The following is a 25,750-nucleotide window of genomic DNA, read 5'->3' as shown; positions in this document are numbered from 1 at the left end:
AAATTTGATATGCTCAAGTACACAGTTCAGTCTGATGGAGGTTGATACTGCTGTGGTAAGCAGGTAGCACTGGACATTTCAAACTAAACAGAATTGTACGTGAGGTCCAGTATCTATGTACTAACCACAAGGCCGAGTAGTAGCCTAAGTCAGACACTGTTCTGGTGGTTGGAGATGATATATCTGTGCTTCTGAGAACACAAGTATCATGAGGTAAAAAGGAAAGCAGGTAAAAAAAAAAAGATCCCAGTCTAGCAGCCAACGTTCACTGCTATGGGACAAAACTGCAGTATCTGGGCCAGGGTTAGGCATGCATTCATGTTAAATGCATAAACTGAATCACCGAATAAAATCAAAATCAGTCCTGGAATGAAGGCTACAGACCCAACCTCTTGTAGATCCTAAGCCTAAAATAAGCATTTGAATTAGAATAATTTCCATCACTGCTGGTTTCTTAACAACTGGTTATTTGAAATCTTAAAAAACATGACATATATAATACGTATACATAAACATATTTATATCAAGGTACTTCTTTTTAATTTTTATTATTTTTAACAAGTATCCATTGTAAAAAAAAATATTAAAATTTCACTGAATAAAACAGGAGACAATCTAACCCCTTTGTACTTTATATTCCTGTAGTTACTCTTTTTTTTTTTTTTTTTTTTTTTTTTTTTGATAAAGCACTTGCCAGAAATCCATGGTTTGCTTATATTTCAGGACTGTATTGCTAGTTACTTGTTTTAGATAATGAAGCTTCATTTTGACTGTCCCTTATTTCCATGATTCATTTTTACTAAAAGAAATCAATACCCCTCCAAAGCTGTTTAAGCTCATATGCCTAAATAATCAAGAAATACATTTCCACAATGTCACAGAACTTCCCAAAATCTCTTTCTTCAAATACTGTGTCCTGAAGTTTCTTTAATGCTGTTCCCAGAAAGTGACTCATAACTCTTTATTAATTATGAAAGATGTTAACTTAATGACTGCACTAAAATGTGTTTTTCTCTTCTCCCCATAGCTTGAAGGAAACATAATTGCCAAGTCACTATCTCTAACACTGATCTCGTACTAGTAGTGTACATGTAACCTGTTCATGACTGAATCTTTAAAGCTTGGCCAAATGGTGTTTTTTAAATGTTAACGTGGATCTAATTTCATTTTCAATACACTGCATCTTTAATTGCATAAATAATTGTAATCATTTAAGGTTAAATACTAATGTCATTAAAAATGAGGTCAACAACTCTTTCGGACTGTAAGGTGGCCAGCATTTTGCTCTGTTAAGGAATAAGTTTACCGCTGATATGACACATTATTAATAATAATCATCATCATCATCATCATTATTTATTTATTTATTTATTTATTTATGCAATTAAATATTCTGAACTGGAAGTAACTGTTATACTCTACACTGGAAGTAACCTGCTTTCCTGAGTTTGATGGATCCCAAGGTCAGGAAGTAAATGGGAAAATTGCAGTGTTAGCTTCAGATACATTCTCCTGGTATCATCAATGGCACGTCTGAAGAAAAATCTTGTGTTTGTATAGAGATGGTAAGTGGAGCAGTTCATACTCTTAGTTATGTTGTGCCCTCTGGCAAGCCTGCCAGGAGAGTGCTGTGCTTGTTTTGTGAAGAGAAACCTCCTCCACATTCCACCCTGAGCCTATCTATTGTTTTCAGACACAAACAGATGTGTTCCTTACCTAAGGGAAGCTCTCAGAAATATGGAAGTAAAACAGAAGAAACTGATGTGAAACCACAACAGTATTTGACCTGTCTGCATGCATTAAGAATCCCAACTTTAGCTGAAGGCAGAAGTCTGTTGCATTCAGTTTTATTTATTTGCTTAGTTTCTAGCCTGAAGTACAGAAGAACAATATAGGATATGAGTATTAACTTCATGCTTTTATTTAAATAAGCATTTTGTTAAATGCATATATTCTTATTATATCATTCTTAATTGCTAAAGGCAGAATAGCTCCTGTTTGTTTAGCAAGAGCTGGTAAGAAGGGTAAACATTTATATTTATTCTGTGAAACCTCCTCACATTCCACAGGCCAAAATCACACAATTTGTGTTGACCAAACTACAGAATTAGAACATCTTTTTCTAATAATTTTGATAGGGTGAATGAATTTTATTTTGGTGCTTCTCCGCTGGAGGCTAACAAAAATATCTATTAGTCCACACTTGGGTTAGGTTTTTGTTTGCTTGTTTGTTTTTACTTCTATAACTTTTATGCTCTGCAACACATTGATCTGTCTTTTCTAACCTTCAAACCAATGTCTGCAGGATGCTCAGACGCGTGTCAGACTTCGGATGTCTGTGGGAGGTGAAATGATAGCCCACAAATGGGTCAGGTAGGCAAGACACAGCGATCTCATACAGCAGCTGGGCGTGCACCTTATCCCTTCTATGCCCCAGTTACAACACAGACTGCATGATGAAATAATAAAATGCTAATATTGAGTAACTAACACTAGTGCTGAGAAAAGATAGTGTGTATTGGAGAAGGACAACAGGATGAGGGTATCAGTGAAGTGAGAAAGGGAAACATTGAGCACAATGTAAGTACAGAGGAAGGGAAGAAATCTTGAAATGAAGTGCAGTGCCCAGAGTAGCACTGCACTGAAGCCAGATCTAGGTGTGCAGGGAAAGCAACACACCACAGAATGGCACTGGCCAACCCAGCAGCTCTCCAGCACACCATGCTGTGCTGATGTTGATGATGCCTTTGGTATCTGTGTTGTGCCACAGAGCACAATGCAGATGGCCTGGGTTAGAGACCTCCCTTCAAGGTTACTTTAAACCCATAGCCATTTGCAGGATTAGCAGCCTGGATGCTACAAAACTTATTTAAAAGCAAAGATGTCTCAGGCATAGGGGAAGTGTAAATTCTTGCAAGTAAGAATTTCTGAAGTGAAAGTTTTTTTATGGGGTGTTATTTAGTGACTTTCATGTCAATACTGAAACCTGATGGGCTGAACAGCAGCCTTCAATGGAAAGCAGTTGTGAAGTTATTTTTTTTCTAGAGATTTCTAAAAGATTTCACTTCAGAAAAGGACCCCAAATAAAATAAAATAAAATAAAATAAAATAAATTGTTGAGAAAGCCATTAGCATGATGTCTCCAGTGATGAAGGCCCAATCCTCAAAAAAAATTTCAAAACTGAAATAACACTTTGATGCATTCTCAGCATGCAGATTGACCTTCTTGCTCTAGTTAGCACTCTCTTTGGCTTTCATAGGGACATTGCCTTCTATTTGTTACCTGTGGCCAGGCTCTGACCTACTGATGCATCACTGGTGATGCTCCCCAAAGAAAAATCTCCTCTGGACTCCTATCACTAGTGAGTACCTACAGAAGAAGCAAACTCTGGGAAATTTCATGTCCAGCCATTTCTACAGGAGCAATCAATGGCAACTATTTGACCTACTGTGCCTGGACTTTCTTGTCTAAACATGCATTGATATTCAATACTGCTGATTTCTGTGACAAAATAAGATGTCGTCTTCCTGATATATGTAGCCAATTAACATAATATAATTCAAGAGCAAAGGTAAATAATATTGTTTTAGTTCTTTCTAATTACGCTTTCCAAATGATGCCGAGAGAAGTTTATGTAGGGGCTTATGCTACTGCAAAGGAGATCCCATACAAAACTCTCCATGCTACTTGTGATGTAGGAAAGCCATTCATAACAAAATGTATCACTTTAAAGCTTTACCCAGGCCTTGGTAATAGAGATTTCATATGCCATTGGCTCAGTTATTTCATTCAGCATAAGCTGCATGTATTATATAAAACTATGTAGAAACTATATAGATTTCTTTTTTTATGAATATTATTTTAATCCAAAGGCATCAGATTGTCAGAATAGAAACTGGCTGTGATTCCTCAGTCCTGGAATGATGAAACTGTAGTGCTCCAAGAAGAGAAGGACAAGAATCTAGCAAATGACATGTCAGAAATAAAGGAAGGATTAAAAAAAAAAAAGTTTAGAATGTGGAAATAACTTTGTTAATCTTGCAATTTCCAAATACTTCAATTTTAACATTTAAGTGATTTAAGTGCAAGTAATGTCTCAGTTTTTGTAAAGTCAATGATGCATAGTTTGAAATGAGACTAAGATAAACTAGAACTATCTACCAAAAATAAAAATAAAAAAAAAATACTGGTTTAAAGCCCTTTTACTCAGAGAAGGAAGAATTTAATCAGCCTAATTCATAGGTAAACTATAAAGTTTAATTTGTTCATAGAACAAACAAGATTTCCTGTGCAAATTCTCAAGAATTATAGTTATCATGTTAGACTGCTATCTTTGTTCTATATTTGTTATTTCGTAGTGTGTAACATATTAAAACCTTGGTTTCCATGCTACTGCAGTGTGATTCATATCTTGTGGTTAAAAAAAATGGCTTTTGTTTCCAAAATTTCAGCTCTGAGAAAACATCTGCTGAAATGTAGATAGTTTGTGGTGTGTGGATTAAATATGCATATTATAGCCTCCTCCAGTATGAGTGACATATCACAAAGCATGTGACAACATTTTTCACAATTAGCACTTGAGTAGACACATCACCCACTAATGTAAGATCTTTTTTTTTTTTTCTACTTAGAAAGAAAGCTTTCATGGGATATTTGCACGTGTATGATTTGCATCATTTCCAGGTTGTACATGTATATATTACTTTTTTTGCAGGATGAACTATTCCTGTCATTTAAAATGATATAATCACAACTATTATTCCATAAAATATAATTGTTTCTATTACACAAAAAAATAGGCTCTTTACTATAGCAAGAAGCACTTGTTCAGCTGGAAGTCCAGGTTCAAGTCCTAAGAGCAGAGGGTTTTTCTTATTGAAATGCAGTTTATTGGGCTGAAAAAGGAACTGCATAATGTTACAACAGGAGCACTCATTGGCAGAAGTTTCCAAATATCATTCACATAGCTAGGCCAGAAATCTACGTTTTTGTTTCCCTATGCTTCTCTACACCCTTTCTCAAATGAGGATGAATTCTATAAAGAGCAGATTTCCATCTTTTCTGCTAGATACTCTTTGATGCCCCCAAAATATTCACCTTATCCTCCCCTATCCTTGATAGCTTGGGGAATTCAGTTAGATAAGAAATGGAACTTTTTTCTTACCTCACCTCATATTTCTAACTTCAAAGCAGCCCAGACCTGCACTGGTGTCCTGAGTGACAGATACAGGACCACCAGCAAGCTGCCTAGAAATTCACCTGCACTATGTGGAGAGGAGATGGAAACAGCTGTTTCTCACTCCGTATACACGGAAAATTTGTTTTGTTCACTACTAGCAGAACACCAATATTCCTGGAGAAATGGTATTATTGTTTGCGCTATATAGTGGTGGATTCTGATGGGCTTCCTGGAATCAATCTGGGGCTGAGACAATGTTGTAAATTTGCTTTGTGACATGGAAGGAAACATCCACAAAGTTTTGGTGTGAGAATTTTCACATGACACAGGTAAACCTTTCACTTGTGATGATTTTGAAAATCAGGCTGCCTTAGTTGGATCGCTATATGCTCTTATCTTCCCAGCAACTTCAACATGTTTGTATTTAATGTAAAAAAAAAAAAAAAAAAAAAAAAAAAAAAAAAAAAAAAGGTTCTAAAGGTATTAATACAATGTTTTCTAGTATTTTCTAGTAATTTTTAGTATTCTTAAAAGAAAAATATTTAAAGAAAGCTTTTTTTTGGCTTTGTTTTCTTTTCACGGTAGGCATCATCATCTCCCCAAACAGCTGCTGTTACTTGCTCAGTTAAGGGCTTTCCAGGTTTTTGGATGAATAAGAAATACCGTCAAAATGTTTTTATATTCTTCTTCAGTCTTGATTTTGAGTTACCAGAACATTTTTTCCTGACAATTGCTATAACATAAGAAATTGGTTATATTTCAGTCCTGTTTCCAGTGCATAAACAGCATAGTACATCACTGACAGAACTAAGAGAAAACAATCCCTCCAAGGTCTTTTAGCTGTCATGTCAGCCAGCAAATGTAGAAGAACAGGGAAGAATGAGCTAAATTTTCACCTACCAAACTAGAAGCAGATCACCATGTAGGAGCTTGTATTGCTGCTTGCTGTGTAACACCTGTTTTGCAGAAAAAGAGAAGCCCCCAAGTTCACAATTGTAAAGACTCCAGTGTTGGCTCATTCTCCCACCTGTCAGAAAGCCTGTTTGCAGTCATGCTGAAGACAATTCTTAATCTGGGCAGAGAGAAAACTAGAAACCCCTTACAAAATACTTAATACCAAAGATTTCTTCTTCTATGTACGCGTATAGTTTTTGGGCATGTACATTGTTTCCTCCAAATTACTTGATACTTTATTTAAATGGCACAGATATAAACCAGTTGCCTGACTGTCACCTGAAAGGGTAGAAAGCATAATGAATTGCTTTAAGATTATCATTTGTTCCAGTGAAACCTGAGTGTTGTGGTTGCAATGAGAAGTTTAACTGCTTTAGGGAAAGCACTGGGCACCCAGACTGATAATGAAGGGAGGGAGAGGTATGCTTCACTGCAGTGATTACAGCCAGCAAAAACCTGAAAATATTTTCTCATATCATATACCTCTATTTGTTGTAGCTATTTAAACTGTATTAGCTAGTTCATTTACTTAATTAATCAAAAAGCTTATAATGAATGGGAAATTTGCTTCTTGCATAGTGAAAGTGAAAAGAAAGGGAGAGGAACAGTGAAAATTTGTATTTACAGACCATTATCTTCCTGCCACAAATTTTTCATTAGGAAATGAGCTGGGAGATGTTTAACCATTTCCTAAGCATCTCTAAAGGTAAAATCTCTGCACCTTGAAAAAAAACAACAGCAAGATGAGCCATTTACTCAGAGACTCTAATAGTTCCAGTCAGTAATAGTAAGCACTGTAGAAATAAAGCCTTCTTCACTATCTATACATTTTCTAAGTCTAAACAACACAAAGGCAAATCTCCATAAAATACATCTTTTAAGTGGCTCCCTTCAAATTCTTCACATGATCTATCCTGAGTGAATTCTCAGAAGAAAATAGTGTGTTAGCTCCTAGCACAGTTACAAATTTCACTGTTTATAAGCATTCCTCAGTAGTTATTACGGCTAGCATTCTGTCTGTTTTGTTAGGTATACCAAGCAATTGCACTGAAACTATCTAGGAGGGACAGATAATGCTGCAATGTTTGCAGCAGACTTCACTCTAGGTAACTGGGTATTCATCCTATCAATGTACACACATATGTAGCTGTCTCTTTTTCTGTTTCTTCAGCCTTACTCATTTAACACCAATGTCACAGCTCCTCCTCCTATCAAACAACAACAAAACAACAAACAAACAAAAACAGTCATATGCACATGCTGTCCTTGCTCTACATACCATACAAAATACAGTTGAAAAGAAATTTTGCCCCCAAATCTTTTTTTTTTTTTTTTTTTTTTTTTTTTTGCAATACAGGAAAAAGTTATACCTCTTTCACAAGAAAAGAGAGAGAAAAAATGTGGTTGAAAGTGGCACTTTACTCATATTTAAATAACATTTTAAAATCAGTGTTATATGTATAGATAACACATGGTATGACAGCTTGTCCACAGGAAATCTCAACTTTGTTTCTTAATTATAAAAATGTAAATGCAAACTACATTCTAGATTTTAGAGAATATGAGACTATGAGACATAATATATAAGTTCACATATCCTAGCTTTTTTTTTTTTTTTTTTTTTTGTCTACTTCCTACTACTGAACTACTGAAAAGAGAAATGTGGATTCTGTTTGGTAAGCAGCTTGCTGGTCAGACTGATGTATTTAGCTACGATCCTAAGAGACTATTTCATCATAGGTTACAACTTTCCCCAGCATTGTGTCATGATTTTCTCTAGCTATTTTTCTTTGACTACTTTTTTATAGTTTGGAATGGAGTACACTTTCATGGAGTTTGTAGGAGTATCACGTACATTTTCTTGGTATTAGACAGCAGTACTAGAACACTTTTGAACTGAGATGCTCGAAGAAAACAGCTGTGGAGTAAAATGGGTGTTTCCCTGTTCTCAGATATTTCAGTAGGCTGAACCTACAATCATATATGCCTGTTACCTCAGTGGGACTGCTCTTGTATGGAAGTGATCAGATATTCTTAACAGGGAACCTCCCTTGGAAAGGGAACTGGTGGTCTGATCAGCATAACACATGCTGTCTTTAAATGCAAGTGTGACCTCATCTGAAGCCTTTTATGGAACTTACGCCATTGGTGGCATTTTTAGAAGTCATATTTCCTTGGTTGTTTCTCTTAATTCATATACACATGACTGCTAACAGTCTTTGGTTATTCAATTTTAAAAGATTAAAAAAATAAATAAATCTTGGTAGACATGGGGGAAGTCGTGGAGGAAAATGATTCATTTAGTTGCTCTGTGTGGGTGTGTGAGCCTATGGATTTAAAAAGCCACAAGAGCACAGAAAGATATAGTGGGAGGAGAAATTGCACTGAAGATTTTGTCAGCTTCTGAAGCAACGGGTTTAGTTTCAGATCTATATTTCAGTGAGAACTCAGTATTAGAACGCAAACACAATTTTTCAGTCGTGGTTGGATTTCCGTCATTTTATCTGATTAACAAATATAGTAACGTCTTGTCTATCAAGTGGTTGAACATCTCTGTGGTATAAATGTCAAGAAATGGAAGAATTTTCAGTTTTTACTTCAAAGCTGATATGCCTTAGTGTTCACACTGCCAGAAACAATAAATTAGATGTTTAAGTTAGACAAATGAATGGATCAAGAGAGTAAGCCTTAAAACATTACTAGGCTGCTTTGGTCTGAAATACATCCAGGCGAGTGCACACTGTGCAATGACAGTGATTTTTTAAAAGGGAAGGGTGTGGAGGGAGTTATCAGCCACCTTTTTAGAGATAACCTTTCCTTTCTCAAAGAAAAGGCTTTTAAATCATCAGACATTTAAATCATCAGCACTCAGCTGGAGAATGAAAGGCATGAACTGCCAGTCTAATAGCATCTTCCAACCTGGATAAGAAATAAAGGCTATTGGACTGTTATTCAGGGGACTCATTGAGCAGCAGTGAATAGTTAAACTAATTAGCTTGCTTTCTTATTGGTGGAAAGGTGTCAAGAAGGGCAAGGCTATTAACCTGGCACCGCAGGCATCTGAGCAGTATCCTTGTGCTTTTTACTGTCATTGGGCCCAGCTGGACACCCAGAAAAAAAAACAGCTGGCATATAAAAGCCTAAGCTGACAGTTCCACTATCTTTAGTGAGAGTGGTAATGGCTAGTTTGTAAGGGTGTAGCCTGCCAGGAGAGGATAGACACTCAAGAAAGGCTCTGCCTTTATCAGTATCAGTAGATTTCAGTATTCTCAATGGGCTTATGAGGAAGCTGGCTCTTTATTAAGCCACAGGTGAGATTTTTATTTTATTTTGTTCTAAAGAGTCTCTAGAGAATGCCAAATTGAAATGCTAACACCAAAATAAATATGTTTTGCTGAAATATAGCAGACCTCCATGTCAGCGTGGTGGTGCTGACTATAAATCTGCCTTAAAAGACTAATTTCTTCAGCTCACTATACATCTACTGAAATATACATCTTAAATAAACAATAACTAGTCCAAGAACAATAGCAGAATGTTTTTGTGCGTGTGCTTCTTGTTTTTCTTTTTCCCTTTTTTCTTTAATATAGTTGTAAAGAAGGAAATCTTATAAGCAAATGATTCTCTTTCTTTCTAAGTCTGGCTATACTGCGAGCAACAGGAGTTATTACTGATCCCTGATTCTGTCGAGAGGTGAGCAAGGAATTCCCTCTATGTTGAAGGAGGGCTCTGGTTTACAAAACAAGGCCTGCACTTCTCCCTCATGAAGCACATCAAGTCCCCAGCAGAGGGAGCTTGCCTGAGTGCTCAGGAAGGTAAACCAGGCATTTGTGCTAGGAAGGTTTGGCTGCAAGAAACATCCTGCAAGTATTAGCTGAGGATAGTTTCTCTCTGTTAGGCCCAAATAGCCTCTTAACACCAGCAACCATAGTGGTGCAAGCTAACCTTGACAATTATAAAATAATGAATGGCCTTGCTCCTGGCTCTTAGATATCCTAAAGTAAAAAAACAAAAAACCTATTTTTCAGCTATCAGTGAATTACAATTTTGATTCACTCACAATTTTAGGGGTAGCTTGAGGGCTTCAGATGTGGATTTGGAGATCAGCTGAAGAAGGCTGTCCCCACATACTTGCCTCTTGTTTTAATTTTTTGGTCCTTGTGTATGAGAAGCTGCTGACTGCATATGGTCTGACAGGATAGAAATACTGCCCTCTCTTTTTGCTCAGCAGGGTTAACATCTGAGGAAAAATAGCCTTTTAACACCTATTCAATACAAACAATTAGGGGAATGTTCTGTGCCTGCTGATGGAGGTGGTAGATGTTTCCGTGAAAAGCTCACCAGACCAAACATGATCCCTTATTTGCTTAAGAGGCAACTACGTTAGAGGCTGAGCTGAGGAACAGACTGGAGTGCAAGAAGGTAGGGAACTTGCTCTTGCTAAAGGCCAAAGGAGCCTGGTAGGCTTATTTGTAGGGTTATAGTTCTGTGTATTTCCATGTACAATGGAGGAAATAAATGAATAATAATAATAATAAAAAAAAAAGTAGCCAGAGCTGTTGCAAAAGGAAATTGACATGGGGCACTAGAATAGGCCTGCAAAGATTCTATAACAGATTTAGGAGCACAAAATTATTAGTGGGTCAGGCTCTCTAAATTTTCAGTGCCTGCAATTAAGGAAAACATAAGGTCATGTTTTCAATTTACAATTTGTTCCTTGCTGTTTGGCATTGCTGATGATACTTAAGTAATGGTTCTTAGAATAATTTACTCATCATGTTCAGATTTGGCTCAAGACTTCTTTTATATTTGTATACATTTAGAGTCGCCCATGTCTAGAGTTTGTTAATTAGAGCTTTTGAATCTGTCCTCATCAGCATTGCAAAGATAGTTTTATTTAAAATAACAGTAGGAACATAATAAACAAAGAGGAAAATAATCAAACACAACTGTCTTTAAACCATCCCACATCATGTTATATTGGATATATCACATAGAAAAGAGTGATTCTTTTATGGCAGTGAAAACCAAATGCATTCGACTCCTTATTGGAAAGATTAATCAAATTGTATCATGTTGCTGCCTTAATCCCATTAGGATTTAAAGAACATTAGTTTATTCACAGCATTCTTTCATCTAACACAAAACAAAACCCTGTATTAAAGTGTTATTCAGAGTCTCTTTAATATTGTAGATCCCAAGTCCATGTTTCTCACTCACACTGAAAATAACTCTTAAATATATTTCTAGAAAATTAAAAATAACTTTTTTCTACTTGTCATATAAATAATACTGCATTAACAATCTCAGTTTTTGTCTTCACTAAGATGGATATATTTTCAGTTTATCTGCATGCTAAAGTTTTGGAAAATGATACTTAATTCTGTTCAATCATATTTCTAGTGATGCCTCTCTTGTGGTTCCCCCTTTTCCCAGGAGCCTCATATTTTAGCTTTTCCATATTGTTATCAACACAGAATCTTTCTCAGTCCCCAGAAGGCTTGGTTTTAAGCCACTTGTTTCCAGTGTGTTTCAAATCTTTGCCCACAATATCATTCCATGCCATACAGAGCAGCTATTCACCAGATGCCAGATGCATTAAGTGCTCTTCAGTTGGCTTCTTTCCTCAGGATTACTAATTTCTATGCCAAACTAATTTCTAATTTTTGGACACATAGCTGCTGATTGTGCTGTTTCCTCAGGGCAGTTGTTACTGGAAACAATCCCAGATGTCAGTGAGTACTATCACAAAACTTTTGAAAAAGTTTGTATCCTGTGAAAAAGTGATGTATCCTTTCTCACTATCCTGGAATTTTTAAGAGTGAACAACTAAACCTCAGTGCAAATAGGTAACAGTAGAACCCAGAAATTGATGCAGAACTGAAGTGTAATTTTCAGAAACTACTACAGCTATGTTTCAACAACTGGTTTTACATCCTAAATAATATTAATTTAGTATTGTTTTTCCAGACTTTAGGTATATATGACTATGTAGGCATATTCTGAGGACTGATCTTGCTTGTCTACTTTGATTAGGCTTCTTGGCACGTTTTCTCAGGAGGAGATGAAACCAGACCTAAAGCTCTATCACTGTTGTGAGGTTGCTCTGTAGCTGAAGTGTGGAGGAATGGGTACGTGAAGTAGGTCATGTGGATGTTGAGCAGCTAGGAGGCCGCGAGGTAACAAAGTATCGAACACAGCTCAAATGAGCCTGAGAAAATACGTAAATGCAGCCTGGGAAGGAATGTAAGTTCTGGGAGGTTTTAGGGAGGTTTCAGGGAGGTTTCAGGTACAAGAACGTGATATCTGTTGGTATGCTGGGAAAGTTCTAACTGTGTTATTTTGGTGGGAAACTAGCTGATAGAATAGAGAAATGCACTAACCAATCATGAGCTTAGCTTTTGCAATATGTATGAGCTAATTATATTGAATTAGATAAAAGACGACTGAGCTATCCAATAAATGGAAGTTCACTGATCACTCATATTGAGCGTCTGTGTCTTCCTTCCGTCGACAACAAATGTTTTCGCAACACTGAAGTGTCCACAGCTGACAGAGTGAGGATTATAGTACGTTTTGGGAGATATAGGAGTGCAGTGTGTAGATGGGCCTGCTTAGTGTAAAATGCTATATATCTCATAAAGAGGAGGTGTCTCATGCAGGGAGAGATACCAGTAGCATTAGCCTCCATTGGTATGTATATACTACAATGCTGCATTTAATTACATGATCACATGCTGTCTTACTCCATAGCACTCTGTCTTCACTCCTAGCTCTTAATAATTACAGCAGGAGGACTTAAGGTTTCTCAGACTACTGTATGTTCCAGAATTGAGTTTCTTGTTTAAAGTAAGCTAAACTTTGTTTTTGCACGTAGTAATAATGATAGATGACAAAATTATCTTTGGTAAATTACAAAAATACATTCAAGTAGCATGCTAATGCCAACAATATATTTTCTAGGATTCTTCTTTCCTGTTCTTCTCTAGGCTGATCAAAAGCCTCTTACTAACTGCCTCATATCCTACAGCAGATGTTTTGCTGATCCTTTTCTCAGAGAAAACAGAACATAAAAGCAAGTCCTCCCCAGGAGCACAATCTGATCCCTTTAAAGGATTACTATAAGCTTCCCTTCTGAAGGATTTCATGGGAAGCCACCTGAGAGGAGAGTGTACCTCTGATGTGCAGGGAGCTTTCTCTGGAGGAGTGCTGGTCACAGTGTGGTGCTGGGGAGTCTGCTGTCTCTCTTGCTGCTTCAGTCAGGAACCACATGGAAGTACGAGGTAAAGGCCAGAACGTCATATTTGACAATGTTCACGTAGCAAAGAGAACATACAAAAGCCCCACTGGTGATTTACGTGCACACCTGTGTTGGGTAAATCATTGAATAATTCCTAATACAAGGATCAAAGTACAGGTTGCCAAATACAAACATTGTTCACTTTCACTTCTGTCTGCATTTTAAGTCATATTGCAGGAGATTTTCTTCCCATATTAAATATATTTTAGGCTATCTTAGATATTATTTTTGTATCTTTCAAAACCTCTCTGGTAACTACATCGTACCTTAGCATAGTGTTGGATTCTCTAATATACAGTCAGTCCCTCCTGTTTCTATCTCTTAGCCTAAAGAAACTTCATTTAATTCTATATGCTGGTTATTCTGTTTTAAGGCCTGGCTTCCTGATGCTAATGGAAAGGTTACAGCTGTTGAGTCTTCTTGCTGCAAGGCCTGTAAGATTGACTGCTTCCAACCTTTCTGGACATGGAGGGGGAGGAAGAGAACTCAGCTTCCTCTTTCTTCTGTTTCTTATCAAAAGACAGAAGACTTGGGGGGTGGTTAAAGAAATGTCTGGTTTGCACTTTGTTGTCATGACAAGCTAAATGACTAAATAATCAAGACATTGCATTTGCTGGTGAAATTCCTGAGAATTTGAGATCAATATCTGTTTAGTAAAATATATAAATAAAACCACATACATACTATTTTTCTATTTTTTTCCCAAAGGCAAATGAGTGTATGATCAGTTGTCCTGGGTGGAGGTGCTGTCTGAATTAAGAAACTTAGAAGGGTCTCATGTGAGGGGAAAAAAGATTGTTTTAGATTTTCAAAGCTGCAATAAATATCATTAAATACAGATAGGCCTTAGCCATCTACTTTTGTTTTGCATGCCAGCTTCTTTTGAGCCACTGTCTGGGTTACAGTCACTAAACTTGAAGGGTTTTTTCACCCCTGGTTTTCAATGTGTGCAGGTGCTGAGGGTGTTTGTATAGCAGGTTTGGATCTCAGTCTTTCTTCTTTTTGGAAACTGCTATTTAGAAAAATCGGAAAAGAAGGCCTTTTCTGTGATCCAATTAACACTTAGACTCAGAAATCTTTTCAAAGTTAGGAAAAGACTGCCTATAATTTAGAAGTGTATCATTCACTTTGTCTCTAAACATCAGTTTTCTTAAATTTAAATTAGGCAGTTGTCTAATGTCATTTTGCACACCAGCCATAGCAATTTGTTGATTTTTCTTGTGAAATCAGCTGACTGGTATATCTTAATTATTGTTAACATTGCTCTTATAGTAAAGCAAAAAAAGTAAACCTGAACTGAGCAGACTTGTCAGTGCTGCCAGTGTACTTCTGTGTGTATGCTATGTGAAAAAAGACAAGGAAATTCTGAGAATGAAGAAGTCTGACTAGGTCCAGGAAACCTCACTATTCTTCCTCTTTTTCTTTCTATTTGCTTGGTTTCCCTTGTTTCAGTGCAAATAATAAAATGAGCAAATGTATCAAGTTGAGTGAAGGAATGACTATTTATAGTCACACCCCTATTTTTTTCCACTCCCCATTACAGAGTAAAGCAGTTAACAGAACTGAAGTCTTAAAACAATTAGCAGCATTTGGCATCAATTTGGCATTACAATCACTATAGATGAAATACAGTAGTTTTATGATAGATGCTGAAATGGGACAGGCTAAATTTTCATTTTGAAGAAGATGTAATTCCCCAGCATTCGCTGCTTTTACTTTAACCCTCAAGAGATACCTGTGGCATTATCCTTATACCCTCCCATCAGCCTTAAGACTATTGTTTCATGCCTTCATTCAATATTTTCCAAACTGTTTAATGCAAAAAAAAAAAAAAAAAAAAGCCCATATTTCTGCTTCTGTCTGGAATAACCTTTAAGTCCAATACTTCGCCTGGATATTAGACTTTATGCCTGTTGCTAAAATGTCAGTGAAAAGAGAAAGCGGTGTCCCGTTTGGTGATGGGAAGTGGTTGAACTTGGTCTCACCACCCAGTCAACTCAAAACGTCTGCATAGGTTTCTTCTTTTGTGAACTGTGAGGCTCCAGAAGTTTTCCCTGAAATAGGAAGCACTATGAGTCAGATGTATTTTTGCAAATGTCAGTTCATCAAGTCATATAGCTGTGAAACCATACACATGGGTTTCACTTTCCCACAGAATTATTTGCGCACACAAAAACCTACACAACTACATCATGACATGCTGAATTGCTCAGGTCTGTTGATAACTCTAGTTTTGTTTTTTTTTTTTTTTTTTTTTTTTTTAATTAGGAAGCAGATTATGCAAAACCAAGTAAATACAGCAAACTCAGAAGGTGCACTGGAATAAGAAATATGCCTCATTTCCAATAACCTGAAGTACTGTAGATAGGCAGGAAATGTTTGACATTTGAAATTGTCATACTGGAACTGGTCTTTTATAATAGGAAAGTAAATGGGACTCACTTAAGTAAACTTAAGAGAACTTTCTCATGAAAAAAATCAGATTCAAAAGATATGGAATTATTTTTAATACATGTAATATTTCAATAGAAAAAAAAAGGGAGGGGGTGAAGCAATAATTAACTGTTGGTATTAATGCAAATATTAGTCCTTATGAGTCTACAAAGTTATAGCACACATTTATACGTAGAAAATCTTTCCCTTTTAAACTAAAGGCATGCTGCATTTTCATGGGGGATTTGACAGTACACCCAGAAGTTGCCTTGGGTTTAAAAAAGGCAAACAGACCTACTGACACAGTGACTTTCCCCTCCCCCTAGAAAGCATTATTACTTTTACTGGATTTTTTTTTGGCAGATAGGAAAAAATTAAGGAACTGTTTTTTTTTTTTTTTTTTTTTTTTTCATTATTTCTTATTTGAAAATCATTGATAACTTATTTTAATTCAAATATTTTTGAAACTGCATCTGATTATTTAGGGTTTATAGAGGATAGTACGTATGGTCCTCCTATGCTGTAGATTCTTGCAAAAGGAAAATTCATTCATGCTTTGTAAATATATTTTTAGTGCCTAGAAAGTTCTCTTGGACAAATATTTTTGTGTTACACAATTTGCTGACACTTTTGAAATCCACTTAAGGTAGTTTATAGCTTTGTCTACTTTGGGGTATTTATACATTGTAGTTTATATGATCATGAGTTACACCTCACATGTGGAGGACCACATACAGTTGTTAGGTTTAGCACTGCTATATAAAGCATTAAGCTTATTACACCCAAAAGAATTACATTACGCTGAGGCAGTTTGTGTTTTGTGATTACATGTTACAAAGGAAGACAATTGTAGGAGCTAAAAGTGGGAAGTGAACATCGTTAACAGTAGTACATCATAATTAAAGAAAAATATTTGGTTAATTATTTTCATTACATCTTTTCCCTTTTGTTTGGTCCATTTGCTTTTCTCATGCAATGTTGTTTGACTTCTGGATGGTTCAAAGCATCTAAGTTGATTGATCTTCTCAATCTTATTTCAGTGTTTATACTCGTGTTCCTGTGTTCACAATATGCATCAGAAATTCTGGGTTTTTCAATTTCTTCCAAAAGTTAAAATTATAGACATCTTAATTTAAACTTAATTGAAACCAGGTTTCATTCATGACTGTTTATATTTCACTAGCATTATTTTTATTTGAAGCAAATGGAAAACCTAATTGTTTTCTAAATGCTGAAGTGAGAAGACTACTGAAGCAGTGAGGGAACACATGGGACAAATCAATAAATTCCTGCAGAAACAGGTCAATCAAAATCGGCCCCTTGCCTTCAGATACAGAGGCAGTTGAGGTATCATGGGCAGACTTCACAGTATGGATATTTACAGCTTTCTGAAGACTAGAAAAATAAAATTTGATGAGCATTTTCATCTCGGCATAATTTAGCGTAGTTATTCCTCCAAAGGTTTTAATACCTCTTAAGAGGAATGATCCTATCAACATAAAGGGGTCATAAGGATTGCTGCATGATCAGATTAACCTCTCTTCTACTCCATTGCTTCCAAGCTTTAGGTCAGTTCTGTTTGATTTCGGAAATAGTTTGTGTTGTTTCCTGGCTACTCTTTCCTTTTTGTTGTCATTATACAATACATGTTTACTTGTTACTATGATTTTATATTATTAGTTATTGTCCTATTCCTACCGCATAGCCTGGTTCCACTGGGATTGTGTCAGTGCTATATTCTAGCTTTGTTTTTTGTAATTTTTACAACTACCTACTTTTTTAGTAGCTATAACACGAGTTTATGCTTTAATAATAATCTTTCTTCACAAACTGAGACCAAACACCACTTGTTAACAATAAGGCTGTTTGCATTATTTATGCTAAAAATCTGAGCCTCCTGAACTACACCTGAAGCCTAGGGATGTATGAATTTATGAATCCCAGCTCACTCCTACAGAGCTTTTGAAATGTTTGCCAAAGTGGCTGATGGGAAGGATTTGGATTTCCTGCTGCCATCTGAAATTCCTTATGACAGCCCCTAAAATCCTATGCTTTCTCACTGCCTCTGGCCCTCCAAAGCCTTTAAACACTGGTTATTGGAGGCCTTATGGGGAGAACTGACAGAGGAGATTGACTTTGTTTCACTCAGAGGTGAAAATATGGAATAAAAGCAAATGGGTGTGACAGCATTTTGCTTAGTAAGGGTGTATACAGTATCTTTATTGTTCAGGAACTATTTATTAGTTACTTAAATTAGTAGTATTATCTGTATGCTTGCTTGCAGCAAAACCACATAAAAGTAGTAATTCCTTAAAAGCAACATTTCCATGGGAGCTCTTCTCATGCTTTGCGTTGTAACCCATCTAGTAACAACAGCTCTTCAGGAGCAATTTGGCACCTGGACTTCAATATGTTGCTACTGGGGTTTGCTCTTTTGGTTATCTGTATTGTGTTAATTGTTTTATTTGTATTTGTAATGTGGTATTTTAGGAAACATAGTTTATTCTGTATTTGCTAGATTTCAAGCTGAATGTTCAATTTAATTCTGACTCTTCAAGATGACTTGTAATTCACATCTATTATTATACAGAATACAAATGGATGCCTATTTACTTCTGTTTCATAGCTTCACATGGAACAGGTAGTACATGGAAAGTGTCAGAGTGTGTATGTGAAATTTGAGCCTGTATTTTGTTGAATTCATTATGCAAGGTAATGTATAAACCCATAACAAATAGCAAATCTGCATCAATTTTGAACAGAGCATGATGCAGTATGATGCAGATGAGCTTCATTTATTTCAGCAAATGCACTGAGCATTAATCCTGACCTTATTTCAACTGACATTAAGAAGCACTACAATGCTTTTTTAAAGTGTTTGCTTCAGAGGCTGGAAATATTAACCATGCCTAAATGAAGGATTTATTTTCTGGAAAAGAAATTTGGACATAGTGTTGATTTTTCTGGCAAGTCTGAATTTTTGCTGTTTCTGCTCAATCCAAATAAATTGCCCTACATGCAACTTAGGTACTTATTTTTTTCTCTAGAAATAGAAACACTTCAGCCTGAATTATAAGAACAGCTTTCAACTTGCATACTACACCTGTAATTTTCCACTTTCCAATTCACTGTTACTGTTGTCTTCCAATTTCAGCCTCTGTTTTTTACTAATACAGTAAGAGTCACAATAAATGAAACTGCATGTGAGCACTGTCTTAAGAACTATCCACAAAATAAAAATGTATTTTGTAATCATGTGTAATAGTACTTTCCATGTTAACTTATACCTTAGATATCTTGAAGAATACAGTTTAATTTCAGTAAGAAAGCAAATAAAGAAGATACTTCTACTCAACTTTTTTTTTGCTTCTTTTGCTCTTTTTCCTTGTTTTCCCTGTGCCTACAAAACATCCGCATTCATGTGGGGTTACATGAATGTGTTTTTGTGCAGTGTACAGCTGCAGAAGAAACAAAATACATTCTGATGACGGGTGATGTAGGTACTTTCAATGACTAATGGGTTTAGCTTTGTGTTGTTGTTTGCCTGCTCAAAAGCTAAGAATTAGATAAAAGAAAGCAGTAAAGGAAGAGTGTTTTTTTTTTTTTTTTTTTTTTTTTTTAAAAAAAAAAAAAGGCAAAACAATGGTACAATCTCTTCATACCTCTTCAAAGCTCCAGAGAAAAATTCTTGTATGTTGGTTGTATTGGTGTAAGAATGCTTAGGAGGAATGCAACGTACAGAAGTCAGTAAGCTTGGGATCAAAGGAAACAGCAAATCTCAAGAATCTGTCAAGTAGGAGGAAGTTTGAAAAGAAAGGAGAATCCATCAAAAGTGTGCCACTTTTATCTGCTTAAAACAAGTTGCTTGTTTTCTTTTCAGTGTGTGATTTGCCTATAAAATTGAATTTTCAAAGATATAGGTTGAACCCTTGTGTATAGATTTTTTTTTAACTTCTCCTAAATGTTTTTTGCCTTGCATGAAATAATATATATTTCTGTCCCTTCTAAAGCCCTCTGTCAGGGCAAACTTGCCATGACAAGTTCCCACAAGGAAAGTCCTGTAGGGTCCAAATATCACTTGAAATTCCTGACTGAGCCATGATTGCTGTTTGAGACTGTTACCTGATTGCTGGTCTGAGTGACTGGCTTGCAGAATACTGACTTTAAAGGCATAAAAGCTTGAGCATCTGTACAGCTGGTAGTACAGGTGGCTGCTCATCAAAGCAGTGAGAACCACTGGCTTTTTTCTGAATCCTGTCACCAAGGATATAGAATATTATGATGAAATTGCAGAAGTACGTATAATTGGTTAGCTTCTGCTAACCTGATATTCAGCAATATCTCTTCCTTGATTACATTTAGACTACAGCAATGGAATAGTCTGCAATTAATCCTGCAGTTCAGCTATCCTGATGCACAGGGCACACTGACTTTCCTTCCTATTGATGTCTTGTTTCTTCAGTGGAAGCTAGAGTATAGGAAATGAAGGAAAAGAGAAAATGATATACAACTGCAGCTCATCCCGTCATAGAAGGAAGTCAGCATGTGTACCCACACTCAGATACAAACAGCACCCCTAGTTTGGGTGAACAATTAATTTCAACAGAAGCCCATGCAATGCAGCATGCTACTCAGAGTCAATGAGGAGAGTCACTTCTCTTAAATATGACTGATTTAGGGCAATAAGATAGGCAAGATGCTTATCATGATTTTTTTTTTAGAAATTAGCGTGCTTTTTCTCCCCATATCTCCTTTGCAATAGTTGCAGTTGCAAGAGAAGACAGGAATAGTGCCATCAGATTGTTGTTTAAGAAAATAATCAGGACAGCAAGCTTGAAAAGAAATAATTTGTTTCCATCTGTGTGCCTCTGTACATCTGCTAAGCTAAATAGATTGAAGGGATTGGGAAATAAGAGACTAAAATGAGACTAAACAGTGATCTCTATGCTTTTTATAGATGGAAATGACCTAGCTACTCAAAAACAATGTTTTATTTCATAAAGACAAAGATGAATTAAAATAAGGAGTACTGTTCAAACCTTATTCTATAAATTACATCATTTTTATCAAGTATTTCTGAAAATATGGAGTACCTCTGCTGTTTGGATGCATGCAAATATGCTGTTATTGTGGAAGAGTCAATTGAATGAGCACAATATATCAAATATTACCAATATTGGCAGTTCTTTTAGCATATGAATGTCAAGAAAAAGCATACTGTTAGTAATTTAACAGCAAGAAGTATATTATATTCTTTCCTTCCCCACCTCCTGAAGCATTGCAGCATATACCAGAAGTGCTTGTTCATTGTAGAAAATTCTATTCTAAGTCTGAATACAGTTTACTGTTTGAAATTTACTTTTTCTTCTGACTGAACGTTAGGCATATATAACTTTTTATAGGATATTTTGATGCATGTATATCACTGAGTTTGCACTGCTTATGGAAAGCAGTTGTAATAAACTTGGAGAGGATTACAATAGGTTGTTCCAGCCACCACAAGCCTAAGAAATCAACAGTATCACCAAGCTTAATGTAATTAGTCATGTCTGTGTGAAATTATGTTACTGTAGCAAGTATTCAGCTGCTTAGGGGTAGATGCTGAAGATCTTAGATGCTGAAGGAACAAACTCAGTAACATCAGAGCATCGATATCCATAGCAAGAACAGAATGATGATGAAATTCTTGTGCTTAATGGCATTTTAATCTAATAAAAGCAGTTTTTCCAGTAACCCATAGCCATGATATTATGGCCTTATCAAGAACTGTAACATTTTAGGACAAAAGTCATATGCTGGAAATTTATTCTGCCCTGCCTATAATAGAAAAGTTTGAGATGAAGGGTAGAAAACAGCAAGCTATGTTTCTTCTCTTGGTGTAACTACAAAAGGAAGGAAAGCAAGGGGAAAACACACACAAGGTAACTACCAGGTTGTGCCCTAATGAAGATAACCGCCTCATTGTGTCCACTATAAATGTTGTCATGACGTTAGTTCAACCTTTGGTCTTAAACAATGGAGACCATGAAATACGTACTTGCTACATATTGAGAATGTTATGGGAATGACCGGAATATTTTATACAAGAGTAGCAATACATGTTGAACAAACATTACCTAGCCATAACATTCTGGAACATGGACTGCTGGAACAATTGTGGCTGGGGAGAGGTTCATACAGGAAGACAAATATCCCAAAGTCACTTTATTTCAGGTCTCCATTTTTAGAAAGGCTTTTTTTTTTTTTTAGTTTATGGCAGGAGTGTGTGGTAGAGGGGGAGGCAGACGTTTCCCTGTGTATGCCTTTCCCTGAAGCCTTCACTGAGAAGGAATTATTGTAAATAATAGAGTCAAGAGGCCAACAGAATATTTTTTATGCAAGCAAGCTGAACATTGCTCCTGTGTCTTTCCCTTTCCTTGTCCATTTTTCAGACTGAATCTAGAACATGGCTGTATAAAGGCTATGTCTACAGTCCGTAAAGGCTGGCAAACACCCAGATGCTCCAGCTCAGCCATAGATATGAAATTAAATTTCTAGGATTCATTGTATGGCTCTCTGCCACAGTAGCTACTGTCATGAACAACTCTGCGAAAGGTTTTATTAATGGAACAACATATGACCAATTGATCCTACAGTCACTTTCCTCAATGAATTATTAAAAATCAATAGGTTCCATGATTCTATGAGCTACTAATGTAACTCTGGCTTTTTTTATAACATTTTTTTTAATGTCTTCTTATTGGGAACAAGTTTCTCCTCAACCATTTACAATTTTCTCTTCAATAACTCCATCTTTTAACTGTTGGCTTTTTATTCTTTCTGGATTTCCTTGTCTACTCTGCTTATTCTCTTTCCTTTTCTCCAGTTTTATCTATCTGATCAATTCTGTAGCAATGTACTCCTAGGAAAAGTACCATATGAGTACTCTACTATACTTTTAGTAGGAATACTAGAAATATTTACTAGAAAACAGAAGAAAAAAAAAGGAAAAAAAGTAAGAATTGTTGTAAGAATTAGGTATCCTTCAGCTGTAACTCCTGAATTGTTAATGGTTTAGGTAGAAACAAGATCAGAAATGATTTCTTCCCACTTTGGAAAAAATAAAAATAAAAATTAAAAAATCCCACTAATCTTGGGCTGCTATGTAGACCACAGGTCACCTTAAGCCAAGCTTGAAGGTCAGCTGAAAAGTTCAGACAGACCAGCTCACAGATGTTTGTTGTACTTAACATCAATGAGTCCACCTCGCTCAATTCTTGTGTCTATTTTATTTTATTTTATTTTTTTTCAAATCCCAGTCTATTTGAAAGTACTATCCTATGTTCCTTGAAGTTCCTTGAAATATTTTTGAAGGCACATCTTTCACACTGCCCATTGCTATAGAAACATCACCCTTAATTTTATAACAGATCCAAATTTACCAAGTGTAGAGTCAGGGAATACTTACAGGAGAAATCCTGGATCAAAAAATCATGTTTTCTGGAGTCTTGCTGTCTCTAGGATATCTCTTTCAGTAAGCCTCCCTTATGTAAGAAACTGTGAAGTGGCTCCAAATATATGCCCTCAGAGAAAAAAAAAAAAAAAGCTATATTTTATACATCTAAAATGAACAACTTTTAATCTCTAGCAGATAGACTAGCTAGCAGCTCTGTTGACTAGGGGAAATGATAAACTGCTAAAGCTTTGTGGTATCTTGGTGATGCAATGTATTGTAGCTATAGGGACGTAGTAAGAATAATTGTGTGAAGCACATGGGAAACACTTTTAGTGAACACTATTGTGCTGATATCACTGGAATTGCTAATTGGCACTTGTGGTCATAAAAACTGGCAATGTGTAGGTTTTGAAGCTGTTTTTCCTAATGTTTTCTAGAAGATTAAATAATCACTAAAACTATGCACTTATTTTGGAAAGATCTTTTATACAACACACGCCTATGATAGGCTTTTCCACTTTAGTATTTTATTCATTAGGAATCTTACAAAATTATTTATATAGAATAGAATACAAATTATAATTAAGTAATAATTAAGTGTAGCTGTTCTTACAAGACAGAGTTTTCCAATTCTGCATCTTCAATGATATTAGTGCAAATGGAAAAATATTCAAAGAACATTCTGAACCTTTCTGTCTGTGTACATAGTATGTTAACTTTTAAGAGACAACTTCTGCATAGCTAGGACTTAAAACCCAACATTTCAGATAGTACCTCAGGCTCTATGTTGAAGCTAATGCTACATAACTAGTAGTGAAAATTAACAGGTGAGTCACTACAAACAAAGAGCTAAACACCTCTCTTGCATGCAGGGCACACTAATAAGGTTTTCAGAACACTCATTGCTAGCAAGTGTTAAATACTATGAGGTACTCTGCGGGCCAGACTGAATTAAAAGAACCGGAGATAATGGGACTATAAAGATGATATGTAGCTAGCAACAGTTGTGACTTGCTTAGGGATACATGTAAACACAGTCTGGTTGGGACACTTAACAGGATAAATGTGGAAAAAAAAGAGGAGATAAAGCAAACAATATATCAACTGGCTTGCGGGCAGTTTTCAGTGCATGCATGTTCTTCTGTAGTGCTGAGCAGAAAAAACATGCCAGGACTACTCTCTGCAGAACAAAAGTCTTAAAGTGCTTCTCTAGGACAGATACCTGCCCCTGTTGCCTTCTCTGCAATGCTGTTTGCTCTGTGCAATGTGGTCACTCTCTGGATTTGTGCTGGCACTCATTCTCCAGAGACAGTTGTTTCCCTGTGTTCCTGTCCTAACAGACTCACTGTCCCCTCTCCTCTCTCAACTTCCTCGGCTGCCTCAGTCACAGCTGAAATCAAAGAAAACCATGCTGAAATGAGGGGAAGTCGTAGTCACACTGGATAGAAAAATGATGTTATGGGTCTACATTACAAAACCTACATAAAATTGCAGTCACTGAGACAGTGTCTCAGTAAGCCCCAGACAGGTCACCTAGCACAGCTGTAGTCTCTCTGTGACAGAAAGCTTTAAGGGATGGGCTGGGCAATCAGCTGCCAGGACACAGGCTCAGCTCATTCTTAAGAACCAGGGACTCAATGAATGTATTTTCTATCGTGTTCATGAAAATACTTTCAAAAGAACAAACACATGCCACATTTTTTCTCAGGCAGGCTATTTCCTGAGTAGGTATTAAAAACACTGTGTTTTGGCTTTCTTCTTTGCTTGTTCTTTTTTGTTATTAATTATGCAGTGTGTTCATGGAAAGCTGTCTGTGTGAGAAATTTCCATGAATTACAAATTGGTTTTAGCCTTGACCTTTGGCATTTAGATATTGGCATATCTGTTTGTTATTTTTTCATATTCTTCTCTATGTGTACATTCTATAATTGATAGGTAGTCCCAAGCAAAAGAGAGAATACAAAGCCATTAATGTGATACCTGTAGCTTGTCTTAGTCACAGAAAGGTTTTATAAGGCTAAATTAAAATTTATGACAGCTAGATATATTTATTAAAATTAGCTCAGGTTTGTTGGTACAGAAGTTAGGCTCTGGCACAGTAACTGTATTGTCACTTCTAATTTAGATCATTTTTTTTACTCATTAGTCTTACTTTGTGTATACCCTTTCTTCTTAATGAGAGCAGAAAGAGAATTTGCAGCCTACTGAGTTAGCCATCATCACTGTAAGCTTGTTTCAGACCCTCTCAAGCCACAGGTTTTGTTAATATTATAAGCCAATTTAGTGGGAAAGCCCTGTTAATAAATATAGTTCAACAGCATTTTAAAGCAGAAGTAAAAAAAGGTCAGCTCTTCATGTTCTGAGTATAACGGTACAGAACGTCTTGGTGCGGCAAGATCATACGCTGGTGCAGCTGGATCATGTGTTGCCCACATTTGCTGATTGTCA

General features: G+C 36.2%; 1 long non-coding RNA gene across 1 annotated transcript; it reads left to right on the top strand.

Annotated features, from left to right (window-relative positions):
• Window positions 1-9,065: 9,065 nt before the first annotated feature.
• On the top strand, window positions 9,066-14,499 carry LOC110351879 (uncharacterized). The gene is made up of 3 exons (XR_002399897.4): window positions 9,066-9,445; window positions 13,192-13,417; window positions 13,808-14,499. It is a non-coding gene; the product is annotated as an uncharacterized lncRNA (long non-coding RNA).
• Window positions 14,500-25,750: the final 11,251 nt, after the last annotated feature.

Source organism: Anas platyrhynchos, chromosome 2 (genome assembly GCF_047663525.1).
Source record: "Anas platyrhynchos isolate ZD024472 breed Pekin duck chromosome 2, IASCAAS_PekinDuck_T2T, whole genome shotgun sequence".
NCBI classification, from domain to species: Eukaryota; Metazoa; Chordata; class Aves; order Anseriformes; family Anatidae; genus Anas; species Anas platyrhynchos.
Note: the sequence above shows the minus strand (reverse complement) of the source record. Positions and strands in the feature narration are given on the sequence as shown.